Below are 21,467 nucleotides of genomic sequence, written 5' to 3'. Positions count from 1 at the left end.
CTGTCATCTATGTGTATTTCAGGGGATTTTTGAGGGACAAAATGAGTGCTACACTTCATAATGTCTGAGTGTCCAGAACTTTTGAAGATGGGGTTTCTATACAATACTTTGTAATGCCTAAGTGACCAGTGCCTATACCAGGTTTTAGGTTGGTTTGATGATGTCTGCCCTGGATAAAGAATAATTTCATGTACCGATCAGTAAATGCTTACTCTCATGTAAAATAATTGATTCAATTAAGGCATGAAGATAAAATATTTTATATGTACATAACTATCAATGAAAGACAAAGGGTTGGATAGTGAAGCTGAATAAATAGGAAAAACGATGGACAGTGACTATAAAAGAGAGGTGAAAAAAGCTTGGTTCCTAAATTAATACTTCTGATCAGGATTTATGAAGTAAGGGAAAAAAGTGATGGGCCTAATCCAGCAAGCAGAAGAGCATGGGAGTAGTGGGCCAACCTGACTTCTTTGACATGAGGAAGTACCCTGAAAGAACTTCAGAAACTAAAGGTGCCCAAGATGTTGGGAGCACAATGGGATTAGTTTAAACATTTTAGATAACTGTGAAGAGAAGTAGTACTACTATTAACATTTTTACAAAAAGCTCATTAAGACTGGAAAACAAAAAGCAGATGTGATTCACTTTCACAGTGGTGGCTTGATGAAACAGAGCATTATAAGTTTACAACATGAAGGGCATACCAGGATTCACATAGTCCTTGACTCAGTATCTAGGCTACTGGATCAGAAAGTAGCTGCAAATACATTTTATTAGACTTTAATAAGGGGATTCATAATATCACATAACTGGTTAGTGAAAAAAATTAGACAATTTGGAAGTGGATTATAAGGTGACAGTGTGAGGGGGGAGCAGCTGGGTCAGAAGGAGGAGTTTAAGTATCTTGGGGTTTTTAAATGACTGAAGGTAGAGGGGACTGGGATATTAACCAGCAGAGAGGTGCAGCTGTAATGACAGTACAGGCATTTTACAGCACTGTGGTTGTGAAGTGATGGCTGAGTCACTGGATGAAGATCTGAGTTTGCTGGTCAGTCTGTGTCCCATCTGGAACCTGTGGTTATGAGCCTCGGTAAAGGCTGAGACAGTGAGATTGAGAATACAAGTGGCAAAAACAAGGTTACTTAAATAGGTAGCTGGATTCACTGTCTGAGCTGGAATGAGGATTTAAGCAATCCAGGCAAATGTTTGGGTACAACCATGTCTCCTTTATGTTGGGAGGAGTCAGTTAAGGTGGTTTGGGCATCTTAATGATATCCTTCGATTGTCTCACTTGGGTTGTGTACCAGCTGCAGCTGACTGTGAGTAAGCCCTGGGGCAGACCCAGGACACATTCGAGTGAATATATCTTTCACTTTGAGTGGGGATCGCTTCAGTGAGTGGGAGTCTGTTGCTTGTGTGAAGATTGAGTAGACATGGGTGAAGGCTGTCAGCCTAGCCAAATAGAATTTGACACACAATTCTGGCATTTGTAAATACAAATGTAAAATACAAGCTTGTTTCTTAAATGAAAGAAAAATACTGTAAAATGTTGAACTTCAAGATTGTAGCAACATTGCCATCTGCTGTAAGGAAAACTAAGTCAAGCATTTCACATCTGTTCTTTGAAATTAAAATCATGTCTTGTATGTTCTTTTGATCTCTAGAGCTTGGAGTCATTATGTCTGAACTAGCACCTTCTTTCTATTGTTTTAAGGCTAAAGTTAATGACCAGAATTCACATGTGGTTTACAGTGGTTGGGATATCCATATCACATATTAAGTAGTTGGCAAATACTAATTGGCTTGTAGTGGTGTGGGGAGAGTGAATCCTGTAGCTTATGTACAGTGATCTCTGAAGGTGTTTTGTACTCTAAATCAGCCACGCAGTGAATACTCAGAGTTACTCAGAGTTCAGATCACAATTGCTTTATTTCTTTTGTTAGCTTAGTAAGGGTGAGCAGGCAGCGTGTCAGCAAGGAGCCAGCTGGTGGAGATGTGCCAGGCTAGGGGCTGGTGTATGGAAACCTGACTAAAGCAGACCTGATTGCAGCCTTGGTTACAGATGCATCAGAAAACAGCATCCAGGAGGACAATCAGACTGGCAGTGGAGATACGATATCCTTGGAGAATGGACAGATCAACCTTTCTGCAGTGGACTTAAAAATCCAGCTGGAGCTAAAGAGACTTGAGTTGGAGGCCAGGCGTTTAGAGATTGAAGCCGAAGAAAAGGAGCATCAGAGGAGGCATGAGAGGGAAATGCTAACTCTTCGCCAGAGTCATGGAGGTAATGGGGAAGGGAGTAACTGAACCCCAGAAGCACAACAGGTCAGTAAATTTCTCCCGCAATTTAAAGAGGGGGATAATTTTGATAGTTTCATTCATATGTTTGAGAGGGTATGCAAACAGTATAGTGTTGACCAAAGGCTCTGGGTACAGTTCCTGACCCCCTTACTCCATGGTAAAGCTGTAAATGCATTGGCTAAAATGTCTGACATTGCATGTTTTGATTATACTGCTGTAAAAAATGTATTTTAGAATGTTTTAAGCTAACACCTGAAATGTATAGGAAAACGTTTTGTAAGCATAGACACAAGGCAGATGAAAGTGTGTGTGGATATGTTGCTGAACTGAGCACTTATTTTCATAGCTGGGTGAGTGGATGTCAGGTCACCACTGTTGAAGGGCTGGCAGACCTTTCAGTGAGGGAACAAGCCCTTAGCGCTTTGCCTGAGGAAATGAGGATCTGGTTAGCTGATAGACAATGTGCTACTTCAGATTAGTTGGGGAAGAAGGGAGACCTATACCTGGCAAGCAGGGCAGCCCTGCACAGGAAGGGGACTCCCAGTACTGCTCATGGGTCTAAAGGAACCCATGGTGGGCTGCACTGACTGCCCCAACAGAATCTGCCATTAGCAGGGGAAGCCACTAGTCCAGGTACACATCCAGGACCTAGGGTTAAATGTTTTGAATGCAACCAGTGGGGCCATGTGGCATACAGGTATCCACAGAGGCAAGATAGGGAACCAAAAGTGAGGGAGCTAGTAAGTGGGAAAGACAAAATGCCGATAGTAGGTTGTCTTGAGACAACAGGGGTACTAAACTACCATCCTGCAGATGTCCTGAAAGGGAAGGATTTGGATGAGGCAGTACCATGTGATTATGCAGTTACACGTGGTCAGGCTAGGAGACAAGCATGTGGGTATGGTAGCCTGGGGGAGACCCAGACAGACTGCATACTTGCAGCCAGGACTGGTGAGGTGGTTACTTCAGGGAGTGAGCTATGCTGTAGCAGTGACACTGAAGGTGAGCCACAGCTGCTTGTGGGTACTAATGTTCCCTTGGACAGGGTAACTCTAAAGGTAGAGGTGAGCAGTAGTACTAAGCTGACAATGAGGCACCGCTGTCAGAGGATGCCAGACTTCCTGTGGAAGGGGAGCTGGGAAGGGTTGCAAGGAGAGAGCTGAGACAAGCTCAGCTCTCAGACCCTACATTGCAAGGCCTGAGGCAGGTAGGAGGTAGGTAGGGAGACACCTGATTCTCAAGGAAAGGGGGAATCTGTATACTGGGACAAAGGGTTACTGTACAGAGAGTGGACCCCTGAGGGAGGGCTAGAAGGTGAGAGAGTACAGCAGTTGGTAGTGCCTAGAGGCTACTGTCTGGTGCTTCTAGCCATAGCCCATGATATTCCCTTTGCAGGTCATATGGGCATAAACCATAAAAAGAGAAGTATTATGCAAAACTTCTATTGGCCTGGAATTTCCAGAGATGTAACAGGGTACTGCAGGACCTCTGAGCAGTGCCAAAAGGTAGGCAAGGCAGGAGACAAGGTGAGAGCTCCTTTGATGCCTTTGCCTGTGATTGAGGAGCCATTTCAGAGGGTAGCTATGGATATTGTGGGTCCTCTGAGTACCCCAAGTTCCACATGGAAAAAGTATATCCTAGTGGTAGTGAATTATGCTACACAATACCCTGAGGCAGTGGCTTTGTCCTCCATTGAGGCAGAGAAGTTGGCAAATGCTTTGTTAGAGATTTTCAGCAGGGTGGGTTTCCCAAAAGAAATATTGTCTGACAGAGATGCCAATTTCATGTCAGACCTGCTGGCTTGTCTGTGGAAGTCCTGTGGGGTGAAGCACATGAAGACCACCCCCTACCATCCCCAACTAATGGTCTTGTTGAGAGGTTAAACTCTACAACCAAATCTGGTCAGCTTAAGAGGAAGTGGGACAAATATTTGCCCCATCTGTTGTTTGCTTACAGAGAGGTTCCCCAGGAATCCACAGGTTTTTCACCCTTTGAGGTGCTGTATGGGCATAGGGTGAGGGGACCTCTAGATTTAATTTGAGATGAGTGGGAATGTGATTGCAAGACTCTTATGGAGTCTGTTGTGGCATACATCCTAAACCTCAGGACAAGGCTCAGGGAACTCATGGGCTTGGCGCAGGAGAACCTGGCAGAAGCCCAACAACAGAAAAAGGTGTGGTATGACAGGAATGCTCGAGCTAGAGAGTATGCTGTGGGGCAGTAGGTAATGGTTCTCATTCCTCTCAGACACAACAAACTGCAAGCAGCTTGGGAGGGTCCCTACAGCGTGGTAAGAAAGGTAAGTGATGTTAAGTACATGGTGGAACTGCTAGGCAGATGGCAGGGGCACAAATTGTACCATCTTAACATCATGAAACCTTACCATGATAGGGAGGCCCTTGTGCTGAGCATTTGCAGTGGATTGCAGGAGGAGTCTGAGGGAGATCTGGGGACTGATCTCCTCAGGGAGGCTCGGGCTGACACCTCAGTGGAAGGGGTAACAATGTCCCAGCAACTATCTCCTACCCAGGTTCAAGAAATCTGAACAGTGTTGCAGGAATTTGAGGACATGTTCACTGGGAAACCAGGGTGCACCCACCTGGCGCAGCAGCAGGTGGATACAGGACCCCAAATGCCTATTAGGCAGGCCCCTTATAGGGTGCCTGAGAGAGTCAGACAGACCCTGAGGGAAGAGGTACAGGAGATATTGGAACTAGGGGTGATTCAAGAGTCCAACAGTCCCTGGGCCTCCCCAGTGGTGCTGGTGCCAAAGAAGGATGGCAGCCCCATGTTCTGTGTGGACTACAGGAAATTAAATAGTCACATAGAGTCAGATGCTTACTGCCTAGGACAGATGAGGCCCTACAGCAGCTGGGTGGGGCTAAGTATCTTACAACCATTGATCTTACCAAGGGTTACTGGCAGGTGCCCTTGACTCCCAGTGCTAGAACAAAGTCAGCCTTTGTGACTCCTTTTGGCTTGTATGAGTTCACAAACATGCCCTTTGGGATGAAGAATGCCCCAGTGACTTTCCAGAGGCTGGTAGATCATATCCTGGTAGGAGCTGGAGGGTTTGCCCTTGCTTACCTAGATGACATTGCCATCTACAGCCATTCCTGGCCAGAGCACCTTCAGCATGTCTGGGAGGTGCTGGTCAGACTACAGAGGGCAGGGTTTACCATTAAGCCGAGCAAATATCAGGTGGGTATGGCAGAGGTCTCCTACCTAGGACATAGAGTGGGGAGTGGCAAGATAAGGTCAGAACCTGCCATGGCCTGCACCTGTTACTAAAAAGCAGGTGAGGGCATTCTTAGGAACAGCAGGGTACTACAGAAAGTTTGTCCCCAGGTATAGTACCGTAGCTGCTCCCCTCACAGACCTGACAAGGAAGAACAGGCCAGATAAGTTAGAGTGGACCCCAGCATGTGAGCAGGCATTCCAGAAGTTTAAAGAAGCTTTGGGAGGACCCTCTGTGTTAGCCAGTCCAGATTACAGCAAATAATTAGTTGTGCAAGTGGATTCTTCAAACCATGGGGTGGGGGCTGTACTTAGCCAGATTTCTTCAGAGGGGGAATGGTTTATCTCAGTCATAGGCTCCAACCCAGGGAGGGATGCTATGCAACTGTAGAAAAGCAATGTCTAGCCATAGTGTGGGCACTGCAGAAACTTCAGCCTTATTTGTATGGAAGGAAATTCACTGTTATGACAGATCACAACCCTCTAACATGGTTAAACAGACCCAGTCAGCAAAATGCCAAGTTGCTATGATGGAGCCTGGGGTTGCAAGCATATGATATGTCAGTGCAGCGCCGCAGTGGAATTAGCAATGCCAATGCAGATGGGCTCTCAAGCCAGGGAATGGGGTGAGGTACACTCAGACCTAATCCTCTCAAGCAACATTTCCCAAGGGTCATTTGAAAAACTAGCTTGAATTCTCCAGGGGGGAGAGATGTGAAGATTGGGTAGAGATGGATGAAGGCTGCCAGCCTAGCCAAATAGAATTTGATACATAATTCTGGCATTTGTAAATACAAATGTAAAATACAGGCTTGTTTCTTAAACGAAAGAAAAATCTGTAAAATGTTGAACTTCAAGATTGTAGCAACATTGCCATCTGCTGTAAGGAAAACTAAGTCAAGCATTTCACATCTGTTCTTTGAAATTAAAATCATGTCTTGTATGTTCATTTGATCTCCAGAGCTCAGAGACATTATGTCTGGACTAGCACATTCTTTCTGTTGTTTTAAGGCGAAAGTTAATGACCAGAATTTACATGTGGAATGTCCTTTATTGCTTTAAGTGTAAAAGAATGTAAATGCATTTTCTGTGTGGCCTGGGAACCAGGAAAGTGTCAAATGATGTAATGTGTACACTGGGAAACCTAAGTATCAAAAGCATGATGTAATCTAGGAGGGCCCAGCAGAAATGTTTGTTAGTGATTTTAAGAACTATTGTTCAGAGAGAGACTGTAAGCATTTTGATCTTGGACATCTAACTCAGCATTGCCTGTTGTCTTAAGTAAGTTATCTTAGAAGTGTGTTTTCTTGTAGAAATAGCTAGGACTATAAAGATTAGACTGTGTTTTTTCTGTTATGTCAGAACTGTACTACTGAATTATTTTAAGTTTCTGTGTGATCTCTGAACTCTTGAATAGCACTGTGGTGTAGTAGTATTGTCTTGTGTTTTTAGTATGTATTTATTAAATATTTATAAATCCTTTTCAACTGTGGCTGGTTTATGTAGAGCTAAATTAAGCTCTAGAGTACATTGCATGCTTATAAGTGATCCTGGACTAAGCCCTTCCAATAAGTCTTGATTGCTTAGTTACACTACTATTGCTTAGTTACACTACTATTGGATAATAATATTGCACAGTAATAATTGGACACCCTTTTAAGGGCCTTTGGGTAGCTGATAATTATGAGCTGGTGGAGGCAGTAATTACTACCGTGTAGTCTGGGCATAGGGGCACAGCTGCAGAATCTGTGTCAGCCTTTCCCAGGGGGGTCTGTGAAGTTGTATAAATACTTATTTCAAAGTGTGTGTGTGTGTCAGCTACTTGGGCAGGGACACGAAGCACTGGTTGGACAGAGTGGGTACTGGAGGTCAGTTTGCCAGCTAGGCTGTGATCTGGACCCTATAGCTGTGCCAGTGGGGAGTCCTATTGGGGACCTGGGGAGAAAGGGAGTGGCCAGCCCCAGACTGACTGTGATCTCTGTGTGCTCTTAAGGGAAATTGCATTTTACTGTGTGTATTTGTTATCCTTTCCTCTCATATGAGATGCCCTCTCTGGTGTTAGTGGTGAGGACTGAGGCTCCTTGATTGCTGGGCCAGGGCACGGGCGTCACAGCTTGATAAAGGAAGTCTGGTCTGCGTACTATCACATGATCATAACTAGGACAAGAACTGTGTAAAACGGATTGGTGATTATGCACTCAGACATAGAGGGCTTTACTAAATGGAGCCCTTGGCAGGGTGATGACTAGTGAGGTACCACAGAAGTTAGAAAGGAAACTGGTCTCTTTCACTGTTGTTATAAGTGACATTGCAAAAAGTCTCGAAGGAAGTGTTTATGTGGTTGCCGATGGCCCAAAGTTAAGCTATAGTGTTGATGCCTACAATATGCAAAAAAAAAAAAAAAAAGGGGTGATTTAGCAAGAATAATAGACAAATAGCTTAAATTCATTAAAATGTGCAAAAATAATGCATATGGGATAGGAATGTAGAGCTGGAGGAGAAATAGTAACAGTGTGAAATGAGGAACTATACTTGGAAGTTATAATTTCAGATGTCTTGAAGGTAAGCAAACAAAGTAAGAGAGCTGTAAGGAGGCTTGACAGAATACTGGGAAGATAAAAAAGCACCACAGTACAAAATAAACATTGGTTTTCCTCTGGACAGGCAGTTGCATGGGAAACATGGAGTACTGTTTGTAACTGCAAGGATCAATCACATCATTTTAAGGACATAGGATAGAAACAGTTCAGGAGAGGGTGAAGAAGTGGTTTATGGTCTATGCCAGAAGTTACATAACTATAAGGTATAAAAGTCTATATTTAGCCTTGATAGAGAAAGCAGAGCCAAATGGAAAATGTTATGTATCCCAAGGGAATTGGGAGATTCTAAATGGGTGTCATCTTTAAAAGTAAACAAAAATTAGGAGAAGTAATACAAAAATACATGGCCAATTCAGGAGAGACCCAGCGAAGTACATTTTTTTTTTCAGAAAAGGTAGTAGAGAATTGGCATAACCTTCAGTAAGGTCAAAGGTAATTTAAGGGCTGCCTTTTCTTTTTCTAAAGTTAATCAAATTGGAGGAATCTAAGCAACATTTTGGAAATACTACTTTCATGTTCCTAAGTGATTCCCCCCAAAAAAAGTTTTTTTTGTGAAAAAAACAAAGTATTCACCTTTCCTACAAGTAATGCTGATTTCAGATATGATTACAAAAATTAGCAAGTAGTGTAAGAGCTGTGGGTGGTGAACTTGTCTCCTTTGTAATAAGATAGGTTTTGGACATATATTCTTTTTTAATTGGTTGCCCACCTCAACCCAGTGAATCCTTGAACTGTTCCTCCGTGCCTTCCCTACTCATTAATCCATGGACCCCCAGTTGCTCCTATCAGGTACTCCCTTATGACCCTTCACCATATGGGTTTCCCAGTTCCTCAGGGAGTCATCCTCGGTAATAACTCTCTACTAGGCCTAATGAATGAGGATGGGATCTGATGGCAAAGCAGCTTAGTTTAGAGACTGGGAGGTTGTGGTGTAGTGGCTAGTCATTTACCCTAGACATGGGAGCAGCTACTGCAGTGACATCAGGCAGTTGATGTCACCCATTGCATTAATGTGAGATGACCTGCAGGGCTCCTCATCTCCTCCAGTGGTCGCAAAGACACTTTCCTCCTGGATAGGAAAGGTGGTCATTGACTACTTAATTATTTTGCCTTACTAGCAGCTCAAGTCTATCCCTGAGCTTAGACTGTCAGCTGTACAGATAGATGCCTTGCCTCGGTGCTGTCATTTGACCAAAATATTCTTTTGCAATCCTCTGACTGCTGTTTGTGGATGCATTACAAAATACTCAGTTTTAAGAGTACATGAGGAGACAGAAGACATTTCCTATTAGGTATAGTTAAGTAAGCTCTGTAGCTTTTACAGCATGTAGGAAAATGGGCAGATTTCGTAGGTCAAATAGTCCTTATCAGAATTTGTTGTGTAATTCAAACAGAGGCTGTGGGCTAAACAGGTTAAAAGTCATAGAACCTGAATATGGATAAAACACAATGATCTGAGTACTTGTTTGTTTTCAAATATATGGAATATACCTCAGCTTAATGATTATGGTAGATAATCCATGTGGAACAAAACAGATGTGTAAACTCATCTCTCTAAAGCAGTTTCATCAAAAGAAATTATACCCAGAAGAATATTCCACAAAACAATTTTTTGATGTGGGAGGTAAGTCCCACCTCCCCCCATTTCAGGAAACTGTTCCTCTCTTACCCTTTTTAATGTAATTAACTCAAAGGTCATTGCATCTCAGTGGAAAGAAAGAAATCTCAGTTGTGACAAAACTGGAACTTGCACATTTTGAGAACTGCCCTTTTCTGCAGAATTCTCTGTACTAGTATTTACCACTCTTGTTTTGGCAGAAGTGGTTTGATGAAATGACACAGCACCCAAATGTTCAACAAATATGAAAAGTACTACAACCATTATTTGTGAGAAATGCATCTATATCAGTAACCTGGAATCCATGCTCTCTCACACCTCAGTCAGTACCCCAGACAAAGAGGAGATTGCCAGTACAAACACCACACCACCCACATGACACAGCCAAGCACAGCACATACCCACCTATACAGACGTCCTCAATAAAAACTTAACTAAACAGCAGAGACCTCCAAATCACACTCACAAGCATTCCACACACAACACCAAACACATCATAGACAGCAGACAACACACCAGTGTCTCACAAACACAGCCCATAAGGCATAACAATAAACTCATACAGCCCATAAAGCACAACATTAAACCAAATGTGTTAGTCATTGGCGACTCAGTTGTGACACACACCAATGTCCCCCTCACCAGGCTCAACAAGGAGAAGATCATGGTCAGTTGTCTGTCAGGTGCCAGAATCCGCCACATCAAGCACACACTTAAGTCTCTCCACAATAGGTACAAGTATGACTCTTTCATTGTCCATGTTGGCATGAATGACTTGAGATGTACCTCCCTGGACTATATAAAGAGAGACATGATTGAGCTGTCAGAGTATGTGCCCCAGGCAGGTATGACCTTAGCCCTAAGCAGCATCCTACCTTCACCAAGAATGATACGACAGTACCAACAAAAAATAATTGACTTCAACAATTGGCTTAGTTTCTGGTGTTATTACAAGGGGATCCAGTATCTGTCTGCCTGGGATGACATGGTTGACAGGCCTTGATGCTTTGCCAGAGATTGCCAACACTTGTCACCCCTGGGATTCAGGATTCTGGCCAAGGCGCTTGCCTCCCCATTGTGCCTTTTTTAGGCAATGTCTCACAGACAAATCTTCCAACATAAAAGATCTGTTAAAAAGCAAACTGAAGGTCATCTACTTAATGCTAGGAGCCTTAACCTGAAAATGCACTCACTGGAGGCTCTCCTAGCACTAGAAGATGCTGACATCTGTGCAGTCACGGAAACTTGGTTCAAGGCTGCAGAGAGCACCCCTGCCTTACCAGACTATACCTCATTCCACACATTCTGACCCCAAAATTTGGTCAGGAAGACTAAGGGTGGTGGAGTTTCTATTTTCATTAAAGACAGGCACACCTCCAGACTGATTTGCCAGCATGATGCACTAGAACTTCTCCAGGTGCAAGTGACAATTGACAAGACACACATCCAAGTTATAGCCACCTATAGACCTCCCCTCCATGACTCAGGACACCCACTCCTCCTACCTGGACCTACTTGAGTTCATCAGGGTACCCCCTAATACCCTGATCCTTGGTGACTTCAACTACCCCAACATAAACTGGGTGAACTATTTCTGCTCTAATGCACTCACTCAACAATTCCTTGACTTCATCAGTTCTAACACACTAAACCAGCTTGTCTCATCCCCCACAAGGGAATATAGCATTCTAGACTTGATTCTTACCAACATGGGTGACTGCTGCACCAGCCCCATAGTAAGTTCTTGCCTAGTGAGATCAGACAATTGGTCTGTCTCATTCGAAGTGTCTATCCCATCCAAAACCCCCAGCTGTAACCAGACTGAATAAATTCTCAAAAACTGACTACAACCTTCTAAGGGAGGGTATTAGTAGTTTCACACCATCGCCCCCCTCAGAGGATGCAGACAAGTAGGCTGACCAGTATGGCACTGCAGTAGACAAGCACCTGTACAACTGTATAGACTCAGCCATACCTAACAGATATAAAACCTGCTCCACAAGGAAACACAAACCTATGTGGTGGACATCCTCTTTAAACAGGCTTTACAACAAAAGGAAGAAACTGTTGTCCAAGGGTAAAAAGCCACAAATTCCCAATTGAAAAAACTCCCTCCTTAGCTTCAACAAGCAAATTAGATCACTAGTGAAAACCTCCAAAGCCATTTATGAATCAAAACTAGCCTCCGAAACAAAGGCTAACCACAAAACCTTTTTCAGTTACGTCAGAAACTTCCATGGCAAAGCCCAGATTTGTTCCGAATTAGTTCTTAATGGTTACCACTTACACTGATCCAGCTGACTTAGCCAACCTGCTAACAGATAGGTTCAGTGCAAACTTTACCCCCCTGTCCCCCCCCCAAAGGCCCATTTTACATCCCTGATACTTACCTCGCACCTCACATCTATGTAGATCAAGTGTTAAAGGCCCTATCTAAGGCAAAGAACACAGCTTCCATGGGACCTGATAGTATTCCAGGCTGTATTTTGCAACATCTCCAGCAAGAACTAGCCTCGCCATTGAGCACCCTATTCAACCATAGCCTAAGTACAGGCTTCATTTCAGCAGAGTGGAGAACTGCCATTTTCATCCCTTTGCACAAAGGTGGTGCCACTACTGACCCTGGAAACTATTGTCCCATTAGCCTGACAAGTCTGATCTGTAAGGCCATGGAGCATATAATTATGGACTTCATAAACAAGGACATAGGCAATCTCCAAGCACTTGACCCCACCCAGTTCGGATTTATCAAGTGCAGATCTTGCCTGTTAAACCTGGTTGACTTTTTTTGAGACTGTCACCAAGGCACTGGATGAGGGAAAGTCAGTAACATACAGCTTACCTTGACTTGGCCAAAGCCTTTGACACAATCCCCCATTCTGGCATAATTGAAAAGCTAGCACAACTTGGAGTAAATCCCTATCTCATTAGGTGGGTGGCCAGCTTGCTCACTGATAGGACTCACAAGGTCAAAATAGGTGCCACTACCTCTGACAGCAGACCTGTCACTAGTGGTGTCCCCCCCAGGGATCTGTCCTAGGACCCCTATTATTTAGCATCTACTTCTCAGAGGTCCAGGCAAAGACAAAAGGCCTGTGGCTGACCAAGTTTGCAGACGACTGTAAGTTGGGTGCTGTCATTGACTCTCCAAATGATGTTAACATACTTCAAGAGGGTCTCACAGCAACAAATGACTGGTGCCAAAGTCATGTCCTTAAGTTAAATGCAAAAAAATGTATTATCATATCATTCGGCAAAAACATGACCCCTACTGATTACCACATTAACGGCAACCTCCTAAGCACACAACCTGCGGTGAGAGACCTGGGTACACAAGTTGACAACAATCTCACATTTGACCATCATGTGGCGGCAGTGGTCAGAAAAGCCTTTTACTTGGTCCACCTCATAAGTAAAGGGATTGAATCCAGAAAAAAGGAGGTTATTACCTCTCTGTACTCCTCCCTCATTAGGCCAATAATTGAGTACAATGCCCCATTTGGTATGTACCTCTCCAAACACCTGCACCAACTGGAAAGGCCACAGAAATACCTCACAAAGAGAATCCATGACCTCCACACCTGTCTTATGTGGACAGGCTCAAATCACTATCACTCTGCTCTGTATCATACAGATTGCTCAGAGGTGATCTGTGTCTTGCCTACAAGGCAATCTCAGACCCTGCTCTACTAGAAATGCTCCATATCTGTAAGTCTAACTACTCATGTAGTAACCAATTGAAAGGCTTAAATCTAATATGTGAAATTAACAAAACCTGCTGGAGAAACAGGTTTGTCTCCCAGAGGCTGCCCCATCTCTGGAATAGACTCCCCATACATGTCAAACAAAGTACATCACTGAATCTCTTCAAGCGCAACCTTGATAAGTGGATGGGTAACCATAAATTTATCCCAGGGGTTCTACCTGTGTCCCTCATTGACAGGGACAACAGGTGCTGATTGGGATTTCTTTTTTGGGGATAAACTCTTGGCTAGGCTTGTAAGGGCCCCAGAGCCATTAACCTAGTAATCTCCTATGATCCTATGATTTGTACTTTGCTCAGACTGGGAATGTTTTTTTTTTTTTACTTATTTTTTGACTGGCAGATGCGAAATGAAATATAGTACATGATTTAAACAAAATGTATGTATACCATTTTATGTAGTAACCTGTCTCTTATTTTTAATCCTTTATTGACCTTAGTCTCTGCTACTAAAATTTAGTGACTTTCCTTAACTGACTATTCCACAATCAGGGAAGGGAATTCTATATTACTCCAGAGGAGAAAATAGTTTCTTCTTGACCTACCCACTTTTTCTTCCCTCTGCACAAGGTGTGCAATGACATCATTGTGGTTTGGGCATGTATGCATCCATCTGTGCATTCCACCTCCAAATGGTCCTACCTGGTATGCTTGGGTTTAACCCGCAGGTTCCTCCAGGGCCATATTCCAGCAGAAAAAAAAAACATTCCTTCACCTCTAGGGAAAGAGAATTGGGAAATGTTATTGACTGTCACTACATGCCAGCCCTCTGTCATATGGCTTACTACTTACACCTGTGTCACAAGTGACACAGACAAGAGCTTTTGGTCAGCACAAGTACACTGGTTGTTTCCCATAGTTGGCATAAAATCACAGATCAGTTTTGTTTAACACTTAAGAAGTGGCATTACCCTTGTATGAATATTACAATGGAATACATCAACTAAACATCTACCTTTCTTTAAAATGAGAAATAAATGTCAATGTTACACAGCAAAAATGTTAGATTTTCATTGATGTATGCAAAGTGATTTAACCTGTTAGATTACAGTTTATGTTTAATGATTTTAGTGACAAATATCACTGGGAAATGAAGTGTGCTGAACAAGAACATACCCTGGAGTCATATGAAAAGAAAACCGAAAGTATTTACCAGAAAGCCACTATATCTTATACTAAGGCAGCAATTAAAGTAATCACTTTTGGTTCAGGATATAAATTTAAAACCATTCAGACCTATCCATAGTGATCTTGCCTGTCAAGCTTTAAGGATCGAGGATTAGAAATTAGATGCCGCCAAAAAGATTTAACGATATCTAAAAATTAGTTGGGTAGAGGAAAAAAGACAAAGCTTGACATTGCTCTGCTTTTAAACTATTAAAGTACCAAATAAACAGGAGAATCACCTGGAAATAAAATCCACTTTAAAACCACAATAAATCCAGTGAAGCAAAGCCCAACTCCAGAAAGGAACTACATCAGTCCAATAGAAGCTAAATAAGTTTTCTTGGAAGAAGAATTATTGTTAAGAATCCTAATAACTTAATGAGAGAATTTAGTAATCAGTATCTCCAAAGTTTAAGATTATGTAATCTAGCACTATCTTTGGAAGCAGATGGGGAAAAAAGGTACACTAGGTGACAGTTTTTATTTTCCTGGGCACAAAGATCTCTGCAGATGGTGACTGCATCCACGAATATAAGCTACTTGCTTCCTTGGAGGAAAGTTATGGCAAGTATTGATAAAATACTAAAGAAGAAAGACATCACACTGTCAGCACAGCTCAGTGTGATCAAAGCTACAGTATTCCCAATAACAGCATATGGTTGTGAAAGTTTGACTATAAGTTCATATGTACTGTAAGTACTAGGTAGCTGCCCTTGCAGGCAATTTTAAGCCTAGACAGTTTTCCTTTTTTTGGGCTCAAATTAACCTATACCATTTGTTAGAAATTGGCCTTAACCACTCCATGGTAAATAATTATATATTACCCTTTCTCCAGCCCCCATCCCTTTCCCAAAGACATAGCTTTGGCGATGTTGTTGTGGTTTAGTCATTTCACTGAGTCTGACTCCTTGTGCCCTAACAAACCAGACCTGTCAGCAACTGCTTCTTTAAGTTCTCGTAAACTGATATTCATTACTTCAGTAATATGGTATATATAATACACATACATAAATATAACTCTACTATAGCCTGTGATGCAACTTCTTCATTTGCCTTCAGTCTTTCTCAGTATCAATGCATTCTCCAGAGAATTATTTCTTCACATTACGTAGCCAAAATGTTTGAGGTCTAGTTTCATCCTTCTACTAAACATTCTGGATTTATTTCCTTAAGTATTCACTAATATGACGATCTTACAATTAAAAAAATCTCAAAAGCTTTCTTAAACATCATTGTTCAAAAGCACTGATTTCCCAGTGCCCAGCTTTTATCACAGGCCAGTCATTGAGTATAATGCCCCCTTTGGCATGTATCCGTCCAGACACATGCAACAACTGCAACATCCACAGAGATACCTTACTAAAAAGATATTATGTTGTACATGGACAGACTGATAGCTCTGTCACTATATTCTGTATCCTATAAACTGCTAAGAGTTGACCTTTGTCTGGTATGCAAGGCATGCCCTGACCCAGTACTGATTGATGTACTGCACATCAACAAGTCAGTTGGCAACAGAAATACTCCATCTAGGGATAGAAACCTCTTCTGCAACATTAACAGAATGGTTTGTAGGGACAGGTGTATCTTGCAGAGTATACTGCCGCTCTGGAACAGACTCCTCATTGATGTAAGACAAAGCATATTACTGTCCATATTCAAGTCCAATTTGGATATATGGATGGGTAACAGAAAATTTATGCTAGGAATGTGCCCTGTATTACTAACTGGGAGAGGCAGGTGTTAAATGTTTTATTCCATGCATAGATCCCCTCAAATTATCTATGGTTTGATCCCAGTTATTCTCATTAAGGGTAATATATAATTATCGACCATGGGATGGGTAAGGCCAATCTCTAACCAAATGGGATAGATTAATTTGAGCACCAAAAGGGAAAATGGCCCACAAGGGCAGCTAGCCTAGTACTTATGTATGAACCTATGAGAAAGTGCTTGTAAGAGGCATCCCTGACACAAAATGGTTGGACAGACTGGAGAGCAAAACATGATGCTTAAGTGAACAGATACTTCTGCGGACATTGATATATAAGAACATTTTAGGACTATTTAGTAAAGAGTTTTAATAACATCTTGATTTGGGGTAGAAAATTCGATTGTAATCTCTGCTGTTTTGAGTATGCCATGAACCCTAAATACAGAAGATGTAATAAGGAATCTGGGGACCCAAGTAGATAGTAATCTTGCCTTTGATAATCACATTGCCAAAGTGGTTAGAAAATCCTGCTATGTGGCCCACCTAATCACAAAAGTGTTCGCATCCAGATCAAAAGAGGTCATTTTGCCCCTCTACTCATCACTCATCAGACCCATCATAGAGTACAATGCCCCATTTGGGATGTACCTTACAAGACACCTGCAACAGCTGGAAAGACCACAGAAGTACCTCACCAAGAGGATCACTGGCCTCAAACAGATGCCCTATGCAGCTCGACTGAAGAAACTCCAACTGTACTCGGTTGCATACTGCCTACTCAGAGGTGATCTCTGCCTGACATACAAGGCCATGTCCAACCCAGAATTGATGGACATGCTCCACCTAAAGAAAACCATATCCTCTTGAGCCACATGCTCTAGGGATCTAAGCCTCACCACAACAATAAATAGGACGTGCTGGAGGGATAGATTCCTGTCCCAGAGATTTCCCATGCTTTGGAACAAGATTCCAATCTACATTAGGCAGAGCTCCTCACTAACACTCTTAAAAAAAAAAAAACCTTGAGGAGTGGGTGGGAAACAGAAAGTTTACCCCAGGGATCACTTTAGTGGCTCTGCTGGACAGAGGCACAGGGAACTAATCTAAGGGGGCGGCGAAAGCCAACACATTCTGGCTAGGCTTATAAATGCCTTACCTACCTATGAACCTATGAAGGGTTTATTTTCTTTGGTGGCCTTCTGCATCCAGTTTGAGCAAGATAGGATGTTTTGAAGTGGTGGGATTCAATCATGGAAAGGTTGGTTATAATAAAGTTGGTTTAATATTAATTAAAGGTTGATTAAAGAGTGAGACTTAAGTGTCTCAAAAAGGGAAACATTTTAATTTGCTTTCCATACCTGTGAAGGTTAATGATATGTATGGACAGTGCAGTGGTGCAGCGGTAGTGTTCTTGGCTCACAGCAAGAGATTCTCTGGTTTGATTCTCAGCTGGAGTGCCTTCTGTGTGGAGTCTGCATGTCCTCCCTGCATTCGTGTGGGTTTTCTCTCGGTACTCCGTTTTCCTCCCACGTTGTAAAGACATGCATTTGGAACATTTCTTCCCAGGCCTCCACTGAAAATTGACTTTGTTCCAAGTCACACTTTCCTGGTACAAATGTTAAAATAAAAATATGTATGTATGTGCAGATCTTGCATTGTACTGGAGCTAACACACGGTAGACAGCTACGTTAGAAAACATTATTTTGGTTCACAAGTATTCTGTACATCAGTAGTATATATTACTGATGTTTGGACCTAATTGTGGTCCAAATGAATTTCAGAAATATTCATTTGCAGTACAGAAGTTGATTTTATAACTGCATTTAGAACAAATTCTGCAGCACTATGTTCACATTGTTGATGTGGTATAAGAGCATTTTATTGGCACATCCATATCAAATCAGCATACCAACATTATGATTATCTGTTTGATTTGCCTTTAATGCAGGGCTAACTGAACTTCTAGGTGTTCTATCCTTACACTTTTTTTCCTATCCTTAAATCTTGGGAAGAACCTTAAAAGGTACTTTACAGTTCAATTTGTCCAAATCTTCATTGATTTGGTTAGGGAGGATTTGGGGGATTGGGTGTTTAGCTCAGCACTATAAGAATGAAGCTAGAGAGAATTAGAGATAGATTCAAGCTAGTTTGTATCATTAAAAATGACACTTCTCAAATCAACATTGTGAAGCTCGGTACGGCCTTGTAGTCAGTATCTTCACAAGGAAAGACTGCCTTGGGCAGATACAAAAATGAAAAGAGAACATCAAAGTACATTCCATGTCTATCCTGTAATAGTAATGAAAGGACCTCTTTGACATCAATCAAACTGCTCACAAGCTTAGATCTCCATATTCAAGTGTTCATTGGCAGATCAAAGAGGTTTTAAATGAAGATAAACGCGACTGGCAAAGCACAAGTCAGACTCCTTGCTGTGAAACTTTGAGATTAAAAGGATTTCATCTATTGTGCTCCAATGCTAAAAGTGATGTCTGACTTTTTTTGAAAAGAGTCAGACTGTTCACTGCAGTCCTGTATCAAGAAACATTGTTGTAGCAGATAGTTGTAATAGTGCATTTTAGTTTATGTGCAGTTCAATTTAATGTTATGCCAGTATATTTAAATGCCCAGCCCAGTTTAATTTAATTTTAGTGAAACATTTCTTATAAATGAGCATAATCTGTAGAAGTCATTGCTGTTTTATTTCCATTTTATATTTTTTGTGTTCTGGCACATGACAAAAGGAAAAAAAAAATGTGCAGGCAGTAAATCTTCAATAATATATTGCCCTAAATGGTGAGGTGCCCATAGGAGCTGTAATGTATATAGATATTACATGTTGCCCCAGTTGGTACTGTTGTAACCTGCAGCTGTAGACTTACATATAGATTTGTGACTTGTAAGTACAGTTCATAGTAACTGTTTTGATCAATATAGGCAGTAGGGAGCAAATGATCTAGCAGATAGACGTTAGTCCTAGTTGTCTGTCCTTCAGATGATGCCTTGTTTTCATAAGGAATCATTTTGAAAGGGCACTGCAGATAGGCATGGGATGATGCATATTGCCTTCTCTGGCAACATTGTATCTGTTGGCAGATGTGCCACTGATAATTCAGATTTAGAGATTTTTAGAGGCAAGTGTAGCTTTCTAAGAATTTGCTGTCCTCTCTAACCAGAGGCCTTTGTTACAAGTAGGTAAGTACTACCACTGTGTTTGGTGTTACCTACCTTTGGAATCTCAGAGCTCTGAGGGGTTTAGGCCCCACTCCATTTGCCCATGCTATGCACGGGCTCACTCTGCTTTCCTACCCTGCTCCCAATTTCCACCCGCCCCCACTGTGTCTACATTTATTTTACTTGCTAATCATGGTGAAAAACCGACAATCCAATCAGAACAGAAACTATGTATTTTTTCTTCTCTAACATTTATAACACCTCACCCACTTCCTGTCTAACTATTCAACTTACACAATCATGCTACTAATTAACCTACTGACACTCCTTACTTGCACCGTCTTTGCTCACTTTACATCCTTTCATGACACTGTAATAGTTACACCCAACTACTTTCACTGCACCCTTACACGCATTACTATCCACAGCCCCCTTACTTATCACACTTGGTATACCAGTGCAAACTCCATCCCAAAACACCTTCCACACCTTCAGTCACCTATCACATGCAAACAAAAAATATCACTAACATACGACAGGCTGTTCTCCAGATTTATAAAACTTGTAATTGCTGCACTATCCAATTTAGCCCTCTGTGGTGACATCCACCCAAACCCTGGTCCAGCCATCACCAACTCTTCTCCTAATAACCTACCAAATAATTGTTTCATCTTACAGAAAGTCATCTGACCTCCTCCTCCTCCTGAGCTTAAATATCAGAAGTATAATTAATAAAACCCAAGATCTCCACACCAACATAACATCATACTCAACTGATATTATCATCCTGACTATAAACCTGGCTCAAACCTCACATTAAAAGTGAGGAATACTCCTACCAGGTTATAACATCCTTCATGTGGATAGGCTATCTAAGAAAGGGGGTAGTGTTACTCTAATGTTCAAAAAACACCTCAACATCCAGTCCCGGTAATCTCCAAGTGTAATACCTCGCAGTTAGTTCTGCTCAGCTGTGGGTGTGCCGTCATTGATTGGCATGTCAAAAGCATCCAGAAAGACTGACAGGCATGCATATAAGCATGTCACTTTGTGTAAACTGCTAAATATTCAGTATCACAACGAACCCATCCATTGATAAATTCTTACTTTTTCTCCTTTTTCAGGGGGGCAAGCCCCCCTGCACCCCCTTGTGGGGGCACTGCACCCCCCGCTTCCTTGCAAGCACATGTCCTTAAAGCTGTTAAAATGTAATAGTATTGTTTAGAGAAATGGTGTGAACTCTGCCCGATTGACTGACTGAGATGTGATTTACTGCAGGCATTTTAGTTTTATGTCCCTAATAAAACATTTCCTTTTGGGTATTGAATGAAGTTTTATGTCCCTAATACAACAACATTACATTAATGTCATTTGGGTTGCTATCGGTACAGATGTTGAATATTAATTAACTTCCAGTCCGCACACTGTTAAATAATCATACTGCTGCTGCCACCACAGGGCTGGAGGCGTGTTTGGTGCGGGTTTTGCTACTGCGCATCCTGCGAGGTACTACACTTGGAGATTACCCCAGTCCCTTAACACATCTGCCCCCAAATTGACGAAGAAATCCTATATCCCAACATCAAATTAAACCTGAAAAAAAACAATCAACATCATTGGATGCTACTTCCCATCTGGCAATAACATTCCACCCCTGGAAAACCTCCTGAGCTGGGCAAACTATTCCCTTCCCAACAAAACCATAATTCTAGGTGATTTTAATATCGACTGGCAGTCTTGTAGCAACAATCACCCAACCAACCACATTAATCTACATGGATTCTCCCAACTAATTTAGTCACCTACCAGGATAAATAAAAACTCAAACAAACATTCTACTCTTGGCTGGATATTAGTCAATAAAGCCCCACATACATACCTTGCCTGCT

At 42.1% G+C, this 21,467-nt stretch overlaps 1 protein-coding gene across 1 annotated transcript in view; it reads right to left on the bottom strand.

Annotated features, from left to right (window-relative positions):
- LOC122809193 (G protein-activated inward rectifier potassium channel 4-like) overlaps positions 1-21,467 on the bottom strand; it is a 572,406-nt gene that overhangs the window by 3,105 nt on the left and 547,834 nt on the right. The gene's annotated exons all lie outside the window — the stretch shown is intronic.

The sequence above is a fragment of the Protopterus annectens genome, chromosome 8.part0 (assembly GCF_019279795.1).
Source record: "Protopterus annectens isolate FY-2018-M chromosome 8.part0, PAN1.0, whole genome shotgun sequence".
NCBI classification, from domain to species: domain Eukaryota; kingdom Metazoa; phylum Chordata; order Ceratodontiformes; family Protopteridae; genus Protopterus; species Protopterus annectens.
The sequence above is the reverse complement of the archived record's forward strand: the minus strand, read 5'-3'. Positions and strand labels throughout refer to the sequence as shown.